The sequence below is a fragment of the Vitis riparia genome, chromosome 13 (genome assembly GCF_004353265.1).
Source record: "Vitis riparia cultivar Riparia Gloire de Montpellier isolate 1030 chromosome 13, EGFV_Vit.rip_1.0, whole genome shotgun sequence".
Lineage (NCBI taxonomy): Eukaryota > Viridiplantae > Streptophyta > Magnoliopsida > Vitales > Vitaceae > Vitis > Vitis riparia.
Window position 1 is genome coordinate 22,973,974 of NC_048443.1, and position 12,071 is coordinate 22,986,044.

Below are 12,071 nucleotides of genomic sequence, written 5' to 3' on the forward strand. Positions count from 1 at the left end.
ATAGATTGATAATCATTAAGAACAAGAAATATTAGGATTGCACAAGTTTATTGAAGTGCTACATGCTTGGCAATGCAGAGAAAATCCCTCTAGGTAATGATGACACCATTTTTGACAGCTTGAAATGGTTTGATACAGTAACTTCCAAATATAACAATGCATTACATGAGAAAGTTTCCTGTCCAATGTAAAACAATAGAACCCTAGATATACCGAGTTGGAATCATCCTAGAGATTGTGTTTCAATGTTAGGGCTAGTTAGTAGTCACTGGTTACTTTTCCTATGCAACTTTTCCCCTCTCCAGTTGGGAAGGAAGTGTAGACATGGTTGCAGGTTGCAAGTTGCAAAATCTTTTGTAGTCCAAACTCTTCTTTTTCTTGTCCAAGTATATATATCTCCTTTATGAACCCTTTAATGCTGTTCTCCATGCATTATGGTGCTACCATTGTTTAATTGTGTTGGCTACCATCATTTTGAATTGGAATCTTCTAACTTCTATAGTGTCCGGACTTTGGAAAAATTTCCCTGCATGCACTAAGAACATGGGAGTGTAAATGAGTGCAATGTACACATGGAATGCATTATATACATATAATTATAGAGATCCATCTCCAGTAAAAGGTATCAACAAATGATCTCTTGTGCTTTTTCATTTTTTTATAGTCATCTATGTCATCGTGTCTGGTTTGATGACTTAAGCCTTTGCAAAATACTTGGAGTGCAGATTTTACTAATCAAAACTTTTACACATCCTCCCTCTTTCCTCTCCTGTGAATGGTTCTTTTGGTAGAATTGATTGGAGGCTTTCCTCTTTATCCTTCCAGTTCCAACTTGCTTTGGAGTTTTCTGTACATAGTCAAGATTGACATGATGAACATCCCCACAGAGGGCCCTTCTAGTTTACTCAAACATATTAGAAAATACATATATAAATACAATATACCCTCTTGCTCTTTTCAGGTCTTAATTACATACTTATTAATCTAAATATTGACAGATGATATTCATGGGCCAAAAAAGATAATAATGATCTAACATAATTATGTGAAGTGAAGTTCATCATCTTATTCATATCTGCTTGGTCTTCTGATACATATCTCTTATCAATAATGTATTTTTCTTCCTGAATTTTATGATAATTAGGCTCAAATCATTGTTCTTCATACATATTTTCTGAGCCACGTTTTGGGGTTTTGCTTGATTGATGATGTGATTTTGAATATGGACAGTGCTGTCCATTTCAAAGGAACAAACACATGGCCTATGCTGCTTCAATTAAGAGCTCTAATGATTTCCTCCTTCGACTCTAGGGTAGGTGATTGAAAAACTTCTCCATATGCCTCCCGTCATCTACCCTCCATCTCTCCCCCTACTCTCTTTTTGGTAGTATGTCTAGATCCCTTCAAAACATTTGGACTCTGGAATCAGACAGAAATACAAGGCATTGTATTTGGGCTAGAGCTCTGAGATCCCCGTGTCTCAACAATAATTTCCATCTGCATCCACTATTAGAAATTGCCAAGAAGCTGGAAAGGAGGTAACTACAGCCTCATTTTGGTAATTTGATGAGTGATGATCATTTTGAAATGTAGAATAAACAAGGGCAGTGTCCATTTCAGTGGGGACAATCTTGTAACTTTCTTGTTGTCCAAACAAGGTGATTGATGAACTTCCTTTCTTGTCATCCATCAACAAACTGTTCATCTCACCAATCAATCTTCTGTGTGGTTGACAAACCTTAAAAGGGCAGGCAAAGAGAAGGAAAGCACAACAATATTGGGAAACCCCAAGGATAATGACAATTCTATATAATCTAATGAAGTGACCATCTTTTCTGAGAATTTGTCATGAGGAATTTTGGATAAGTTGGAGCAAAGTTTAGATGTTGAGCAATCAAACAACCCAAGCTCAAGCTTTTAACCTTAGAGCCATTGTTTTATGAAATAACTCAAAGAAATAGCTTTGGGGCTGAGGTGATTATTTTAGAGCAGGCCATCATAGACCCAAATAATTAGACTTTCTAAATTTTCAAATATATATCACAGAAGAGGCAATTGAGATTTGTAAGCACTTCTTTAGGTTCAGTTTGGTGCTCAGAAATGCTGAGAAACTGAAAAAATAATAATAATAATATAGAAAATTATTTTTGTATATTTGATTTATCATGGAAAAAAATAATAATTAAAATTAGTTGAACTTTAAGTATTTTTAAATTATTTAATAAATAAGTAAAATAAATTTTAAAAAGCTCATAAAAAGAATTTATTAACTCCTATTTTTCTTTTTATTTTATTTCTCTTGAATTTTTTCTCAATTTTTCAATAATGGAACACAAAGTTAATATTTGTAAACACTTTCATATAGAAATTAGAATTTTGAGAAAATTCTAATTTTTTTAAAAATTAGAATTATCAAATACCTAATATTTCTTTAAAAAAATGATTTTTAAATAAAAACACTTTCTACCATCATTGTCAACCCGATTATTATATTTTTAATAGATTCCATTTAATTTTTAATGAAGGTGGCCTTGATGTTTATGTTGACAATTATTCATTTGTTTTAATAAAAGCATGCACATTAAAATACGTTGGGTGGAAAGCATGTTCCCTCACATGATTCTGAATGCTCCTCCAAAGTTTGAGATTTTTCCCTTTTTCTCATACTTTATTTGAATAAATATATTGTAGAATGCATATCCGGAATATTCATACCCACTTTTTTAAACCCTGGAGATGCATGTGACGTGAGGAATCCAAAGATTGGGATGTGCTGAAGAAAAAATGAAGAAAGAGACGAAAACCTACCAAATTCACTTGAAGCCATTGGTAAGAGCTCGTCGATGTGGGACTCGCATTACACTAAGTTCAACGCTGCAATTGGTTTGGTGAGTGAGGTCGGGTGTAGTGGATAATTGGGCCCATAAATATATGGGTGTCTACATCATGAGTGGTGAGGTGGAGATAAGCATTTCATTTTTATATAAGCTATATTGATCCATGATGAGACCACAACTTTTTTAAAATTTTATTGGGGCTTTAAAAAAAAAAAAAAAGTATACAAGAAGGGGCCAAGAGGGTGGGGGAGGATACACGCCCTCTTTCCCATGTTAATGGAAAATTAAAATTAATAATTTTGGGTTTATTTCATAATTATCTTCTAAAACAGTTCTAAACAATCGTTTTTTAAAACTATTTTTTATCGATTTTTTAGAATAATAATATGTTTGAAAACTTAAAATACTTTTAACTTGTTTTTAATATTTTTAAATATATTTAAGAAATAATTTTTACATATAATATTTTATTTTTAATAATTGTATATGTTTTTATAATTATTTTCAAAACAATTTCATAAAACAAGTGAAAACCATAAAAACAATTAAAAGATGTTTTTTAAAAACACTTTATTTTATGTTCTTAGTTTTTTGTTCTAAAGAATAAAAAAGTATTCTAAAAAAAAATTATCAAACATGTCTTTAGTTTTATATTGATTTATTATTAAAATAAATTAAATTAAAATTACTATTTTTTTTTTCTCTTTAATTTCTTGTTCTCTTTATATTTTCCTTCAAAAATTTTGATAGTGCAATATAACCTAAAATTTTCATATTTTTCTTTACCACTTTTATTATTACTTGTCATTGTTGAGACATGATATAATTACCTTTACATATAAAAATAAATTATTTTTATATATTAATTTAAACTCATTTTATTTATTTTGATTTTTTATATAAAAATTAAATAATTTTAAAATATATAAATTTATAACTAATTTTATTTTATTTTATTTTTTATTTTTAATAGTAATATTTGACATGAGCGGTACACTTAATCATAATTCATTCACTCAATTTCAAAGTACCCTAAAATTAGAATTCAACATTCATACACATGAAATAAATTTCAAAATTTACATTTTTTTTAAAATTGGATTTGACCAAGAATTCCATCCATTAAAAACTATAAAGAAACCAAAGCAACACATGCTTATTTACAATATAAATAAGCAAGCCTATTGGGCTATCACAATAGAAGACTGCTCTTTATTCACATGCATTTAATCTAGGCTGTTACTCATCACATGCTCCACCTAATTTTTATATTTTTGTGACGTAAATAACCATTTCTGATTCCACTTAAAATAAGATAAGAGTTTGTTTTGTCGTATAATTTAAAAACAGTTTTCTATTTTTAAAAATAAAAAATTGTTTAAATTTTTTTTTAACATGTTGTTATGTGGAAATAATTTTTGAATATTACATTTTTAAAAAAATTGGATTTGAATAAAAATATTTCCATTAAAAATTATTTTCAAAAGAAAGCAACACATGCTCATTTACAATATAAATAAGGAAACCTATTGGGCTATAAGATTGTTCTTTATTCACATGCATTTAATCTAGGTTGATACTCATCACATGCTCCACCTAATTTTTCTATTTTTATGATGTAAATAACCATTTCTGATTCCACCCTTCTTCATCACTTTAAAATAATATAAGAGTTTGTTTTGTCATATAATTTAAAAATAATTTTCTATTTTTAAAAATAAAAAATTGTTTTTAAAATTTTCTAACATGTTGTTATGTGGAAATAATTTTTGAATATTTACATTTTAGAAAAATTGGATTTGAATAAAAATCTTTCCATTAAAAATGAATTTCAAAAGAAAGCAACACATGCTCATTTACAATATAAATAAGGAAACCTATTGGGCTAATAAGATTGGACTCCACTTGATTTAAATGTGCTTTGAAAACGATAAAATAAGAATTTAAGTTTATAAAATCCAAACTTCTAATAACTATTTAAAAGTAATTAGGATTTTATTCACTATCTTGCAATAATATAGGTGTTACTTTTAACTATTTTATGTAATACCTTTAACTAATGAATGCATAAATCTTGAATTATTTTTAGTGATTATATTATTTTTACATGTGGAACACACTTTTCCCTTTAATCTAAATCTCCATCTAATTTTTATATTTTTATGATGTAAATACCACATCTTTATAAGATTCCATCTTATTTTCCATGTGAAAACAACTTATATTAATTTGGACATATTTTCTATTTTTTAATTTAAAAATAATAATAATTTTTATGTAAGATAGAAAGGGTTTGTTTGAGAATTATTTTATAGAACAATTTTTTTAAGATTAAAAACAAAAAAATTAGAAAAATATATTTGACAACCAAAAATTGTTTTCTATTTTATGTTCTTAAAAAAACATCTTTTAATTGTTTTATATTGTTTTTTTATCATTGTTTTAAAAAATAATTATATAAAAAATATAGAATGATTAAAAATAAAATACTGGATATAAAAATTATTTTTAAAGCATATTTAAAATTATAGGTTTCCAAATAAACATTTGTTCTATAAAATATCATAGAACAGTTTTTGAAAACTGTTCTTAAAAATTGTTTTTCAAAACTATTTTCTAAAATAGTTACCAAATATGTTCAAAATTTTTTAAAGATTTAAATTAAAAAAATTTTCTACTTTTACAATTAAAAAATGAAAGTAAGTTTTAGAAACTTATATTGAAAACTTTTTTTTTGGTTTTTCAAATAGGAAATAATACTAATTCTTATATAAGATACAAAACGGTATATTTTTAAAAACTGTTTAAAAAATTTGAGCACTTCAAATTTTAATATTTTAAAATAATTTTTACAAAATAAAAAAAGGAAAGTGAATTTATATATAAAAAATTCTAGTTGGAGATTATTTTTATTATTATTATTAGTAGTAGTATTTTTATAGTTGGAGGTTTTTTTGAAGACGAAATTAGTGGTAATTTAATCCAGTAAGTTTTTTTTTTATTTCTTTTAGTAATTTTTATAAAACAAAAAATATTTTAATTTTATATTTATTTAAGAAAATTCATTTAAAAGAGGCTGTTTTTATGGTATGGAATTAGTAAAGAGCTTAAAACTGAACAAGCATGCATGGAGCTGTGAGATGCGGAGAATGGAGAAGATCATTCACATTCTCCAACACGACATTTAATCAAAGACAACATTCCCATATGCTTCTGGCATGTTCCTCTAATTTTAAAAAGTGGGGCAGCTTTAACAAACATTCCAAATCTGAATCTGTATTTTATGAGGCAGCACATGGGTTGTTTTGTTTTACAAGATGTTCTTTGTCTTCAATCCTTGCTGGATTGACGTAAGTTTGTAATAGAAATGGATGGATGTTGCTTCTTTTCCTAACTCTTATGACCATGTTGTTGAGATCCAAACTGGTGATTGAAGAAAAGAAAGAATAATGTGTCTTAGGATACTACGTATTAAGACCCTAATTTCCATCCATATTTGAGGGTGCCCACTTGATGGATGCCACGTGTATAAGATATATCCATGGTTGGTTCAACATTTCTTTGATCATACAAAGAAACCATCCCAATGATATGATTACAAATATTTTCTTCACTTCGTTGTAAGAAATCACTTCAAAGCGTTGCGTCAAGCCTTGGCATGTACGAAGTGTATGAAGTTGTGACACTATAAAAATATTTTTGTATATCATTATGGATATTGAAGAAATATTTATAGTTATCCATAATATGAAATTTGGTTTAAAGGCAAAAGAGTGCATTGAAAGATTTATACACAAAAGTCAAAATAGCTCACCACTTTTCTTTACCTATCTATTAGAAAGAAATGACAATGACGAGTAGAGATCTTCGATCTCACGATTCGATGACACTTCAAGAAATATTGGAAGACGCCAAAGTCCTACGGATAAAAGAATTACCAATGATCCATAAGGCACATTTGACCAACATTTAATTACCAATGATGCATCAAACATATTTGACCATCATTTGAACACTCCTTAGAGGAGCCCTACCTTTCTCCCTAGTATAGATTTATCATCCCTCCAAACTCGCTTTTATAAACAAAGGGACTACTTAATATAGTCTTCCAAATGCCTTTAAATATTATTTTTAATTAAAAATAATATTTTATATGGTTAACACTATTAAATATGGTCTTTCAAATCTCTCTAAATATTAATTTTAATTGAGGAATAGTATTTCTAAAGAAAAAAAAAACTATCCAAATATGATGTTTTTAATCCTCATAAATAAGGTTAATTCCAAAACTTTCAACACACTAACATGCATGAGGAAAGTTTCACACTAAAGAAGACTTGAGGAAACCTTGCCTAATGAATTCAAAAAGTTTTTCAAAGCCTTCAAAATTCAAAGATCAAGTTCGAAGATTTAAAGAACAAGTTTAAAGATTTAAAGATCAAACATCTGTGTGTCTTTGATAGGCGTCATCTAAGCCAAAGTCCAAGCCTAAGAAGATATGTCGGGGTCCAAACCAAGCTAAGGCCTAATTCAAGTTCCTTAATAGAAGAATTAGAGGATCAAATAGAGACTGTACCACATTCCTTAAATTAATTAAATTTCAATTTGGCCATGTATTTTTCATCAAGAGAAATTCATGTGTACAAACAACATATGGAAAAGATGAATCAAAATGGTAATGGATGTGCTTGATTATCAAGGTTGATTGATCCATCTATAATGAAAAATTGGGCAATCAAGCCAAGTGAACTAAACCATGAAGTAACAATGGTTGTTTAATTATAGTGGTAGCAATAGGAACATTATTAGAAGAGATATTGCATTGCTTTCTTCCATGGAGTAAAAGCATGACCAAAAATGAGAATAACACTAAAGGAACTTACACTTCTGTGGAGTAAAGACATGACAAAAATCAAGAATAATACTAAAGGAACTTAGGGAAACAAAAGAATATTTCACATAAGGATTGACTCAACACTAGAATCATGTAATTCCCCATAAAATAGGATATCTTGACCATTACATAAAACATCCCCTTCTTGTTTCTCCCATATCTTAACATCACTAGAAAAATAAGAGGGTGTTATGGATTTTCAAAGAACCTTCATGAGGGTCACCTTCCAAAGAGATATTAATTAGGGATGAAGGGGAAAGGATTTCTTTCATCTCATCAATCCATAAGAAAAGTGGGTCACCCATCTTCCTGACCATTTTTACCAAAGTGTAATAAATGATAGCCTTAACTGAACAATGTGAGCTAGCAAACCCACCAATATTAGAGGTTGAAGTTTAGGATTTACCTTTTGAAGGGTTTATTTAATTGAACTGTAATTTATTTTCCTCTTTAATCTTTTAATAGTAAAAAACACACACACACACGCACAAACACAAAAACAAGAAAGAGTAGCACATACCCTTTTTTAGATATGATAGAAACCCCTTCATGGGTAAAAGAAACACTAAACACTAAGGAAATAAAATTCAAGGCTACAAATGTTGTGAACAATTTATAGAACATAAGAAGAATACCTTATCTTTTAACTAATTATTAACTTCAAACCATCACTTGGTCTTGACCTTCCTCTCATTATCCAAGGAAGGCAACTTAAGTGGTTTTAAAGTTGAAATTGAATAGCTAAAAAAAAGTTAGAAACTTTGAAACAAAGGGCAAACAAGTAAAACACCAACATGGAGCCAAAAGTACTAAGAAAGCCATAGTAGCAAGGAACATTAGGCTTCCTTGAGACTCGAAAACATTAACTCTCTATATATTGGCTACCAAACACTAATCTAAATCCTCATTTGTTAACAGAGCATTTGAAAGGAAACCTCTCATCCCTAGAAGGACAAGAAGTACTGATCATGTTTGATTCAAGAGTATTTCACATTGTAAATATAAAAGATATTGTTCACTAACATATCCAATGCATTGTAGTTCAAAATTGCCAAATGCATAAGTCCTAATAGAGTCTAACCAATAGGTAAGCAAGCAAAAGATTTCCCTAATAAACCACATCTCTAAACAGGAGCGAAGGGGGGTGCTATGAGGAGCTCAACTCCGCTTCAAAAAACCCTTTATACATGTGCAACATCTTCATGATGGAACTTCCTATCTCCAAATCCACCTTATCCTTACTTGTCATGATCTAAACATTAATAAATCTTCTATAATAGTGGTTTTAACTAGTGAGTCCAAAATTTGAGGGTAAGGAGGTAATAAGTCTTGCCTCAATTCATTTAGAATTTAAGGATATGGCGACTTATGAACATGAAAGCTTTTTTAAAATTAGGTGCTGCTAAATATATCACATAAAATTATTATATCATATTTTACAAGCCAAAAGTTGTTTTACAATGTATATCCTATGTGCATGGTCCACATCAAGTGACCAAAGTTATAAATTACAAAACATATTAAATTCCACATCCAAAATATCTTAGTCATCCCTTTACTATCAAGACAAAAACCCAAAAAAGGAAAATCTATGTTCATTTCATGTATATCCACAAGAAAGTCAATCAAACTAAGGAAAGCATGTAGTAACGTGCATTTTAATTTTTGTATTAAGCATTGTCTAGCACACAATAATCTCAAACATAAACAAAAATAGTGGGTGGTCTAATCTCTTGTTTGCCTCATCCATTCTTTCTCACACAATAACCTAAGAACTCTCACCAACAAAAATACCATATATCAATGTTCTAACACAATACTTTATAAGAAAGATTGGATGTTTTGGGACTATCACCTAAGATGTGATCCTATATCAAATATGGGGGAAAGCTCTTAACATTATAATTGTATAAACTCTTCTTAACCATGTAGACACCTTGAAGTCTTGAGAGGTCTTTAAACTTATAGCAGATAATATCTACATGACAAAGAGTAGGTTATTACAAATGATATCAAAATCAATTTACAACCTTGATGTAGACCTTTGTCTCTCTAACCCCACAAAAAGTATTTGTTTGTTTGGTTTCATAACCTTTTAGGACATGATAAAAAATCATGTTTGCATAAGGGTGGTTGTTATATCCCACATTGGATAGGAAAAAATTACTAATATTATGTGTATAAGTTCTGCTTAACTATATAGACGTTTTTTAAAGTCATGAGAGCTAATTAGGCTTAAAGTAAATTAACAATATCTACATGAAAAAGTAAGGGTCGTTATATAAGGATAAGTCATATCTTATGACTTTTAGGACCATACCCAAGAGCAGGACCAACATGATCAACTCAACTTTATACAACCACATCAAATTGTCTTCCTTGAAGGGTTTTGGGATTTCCATCCAAGGACCCCTAATGCCACAAAACATATAAAACTAAATACAATCCTACAACTACTCACATATAACTCTCCACATTAATTTATCCTTCATATATTATCTATCCTATGTTAAATATCATACTATTTCTTCCATGTAAACATACAATGAATCACCTCCACAAAATTAAAGTCATGATACCTCAATGTTATATCCAAACAACAACCCATCATGATAAAGTAATGGTGCATATAAATATTACACAAGATCATGTATGATATATGAATTCTTAATAGGAAAAGAAAACCAAGTTACGCATACGATGAGATAAAACTTCCTACCCTACTCTCACCTCCCTCACTTCCCTTTTGTGATTTAATTATGTAAATCTACCACTCTTAATTATCATAATAAATTGTGGAACACAAATAATAAGTTTGAGCTTTCTACTTACACAAATTTTGATTCAATTTATTACTACAATCTTCCCCTAATTAATTTAAATATTCTAATATATCTTTATTAATTTAACATGTGTTTAATCATTACTTATGTCTAAAATAAAACATCTTAAAATCTCAATTTATACATAGTATATACAACCTATTTAAATGCCCAAATCATCAACCATTTATCACATTTTCAAAACCCATCTCTAAACTATAAAAATTAAATTGAACGAGACAAAGCAAAAACATTGATCCTTCCTTTAAAGGTGGCTTAATAAATTTTTTTAGTATAACTATCCTAATAAAGTCTAATGGAATTTAATTAAGAAAAAAAAACATAATTCCTACATCTTGGAATCAGTTTTTAGAGAAAGTTGACCAATTAAACCCTTCAAAAAACCATTTGGAATTCAAATCTAACTAAAAGTCTATCATTCTCTCTCTCTCTCTATCTCTATCTCTCTTTTTACCTTGATTTCTCCACTTTCTCTCTCTAAATCCCACCATTTCTAGCAAGTTTTGTGAGGCCCAAACGAAACCAAACAATTTCTTATGTGATATATAAAGAAATTATGAGATGACATGTTCTAGGCCATCCACTCATTCTTTTAATATTTAAATAGTATTAAAATAATGGCCAACAAAACAGGGATGACAAAAAACCCGTCCACCCCTAATGGGACGTGATTCAATTTTAATAAATCGGTTTGCAACGAGTTTAAGAATTTTTTTAAAACTCGGGGCGAGTTCGAGTATTACCCCATCTCGTCCTGCGACTATATATAAAATTAATAAATTAATTTTTATTTTACTATTTTTAGTATATAGATAAAAATAAAATATTTTTTAATAAAATAAGTTATAATTAATTTTTTTTAAATAGAAAGAGAAAATGTTTATGTAAGATGATGATCAATCAAGACAAATAAAGCAAAGCAAACAAAAGAGGAGAAGAAAGAGAAAATGTTTACTTAGCACAACTATCAATCCTCTTAAATAATAAGCCAAAATCTTTATGCATAAGAGACATAAAGAGAACCATTTGTAAATAACACCAAAGTGACCACATGGTCGCATCATACCACAATAGTTACATCAATCCGATGAAAAGGAAATTACTTTTCGTTCTCATAAGAATCTTTGAGGAGGTGAAGGCTAGGTAGAATTTTTTATTACAAATAATTTAAGCTTCCACTTGAAACGCAAAGCACCCTTGAAGTCAAACTCTATGCTTGAAGCAATTATGAATCCACAGTTCCCATGCCAACACTATAAGTGAGACCTCTACTCACCATGAAAAACTCATGGGTATTGACTATTTACCCATACCAATACAAAAATTACCATGCCTTAATGCAATCTAAGGCCTTACATTAATAAAGTTGTATAGCTCCATAGAATGCAGAAAGGACATAAGTCCCCAGACGTACTCATAACAAATGCATTGTATCCGCCGCTAATTAGAAGGGTCAAACTTTACTCATCACGATTTCAAGACAAAAATTAATATGCA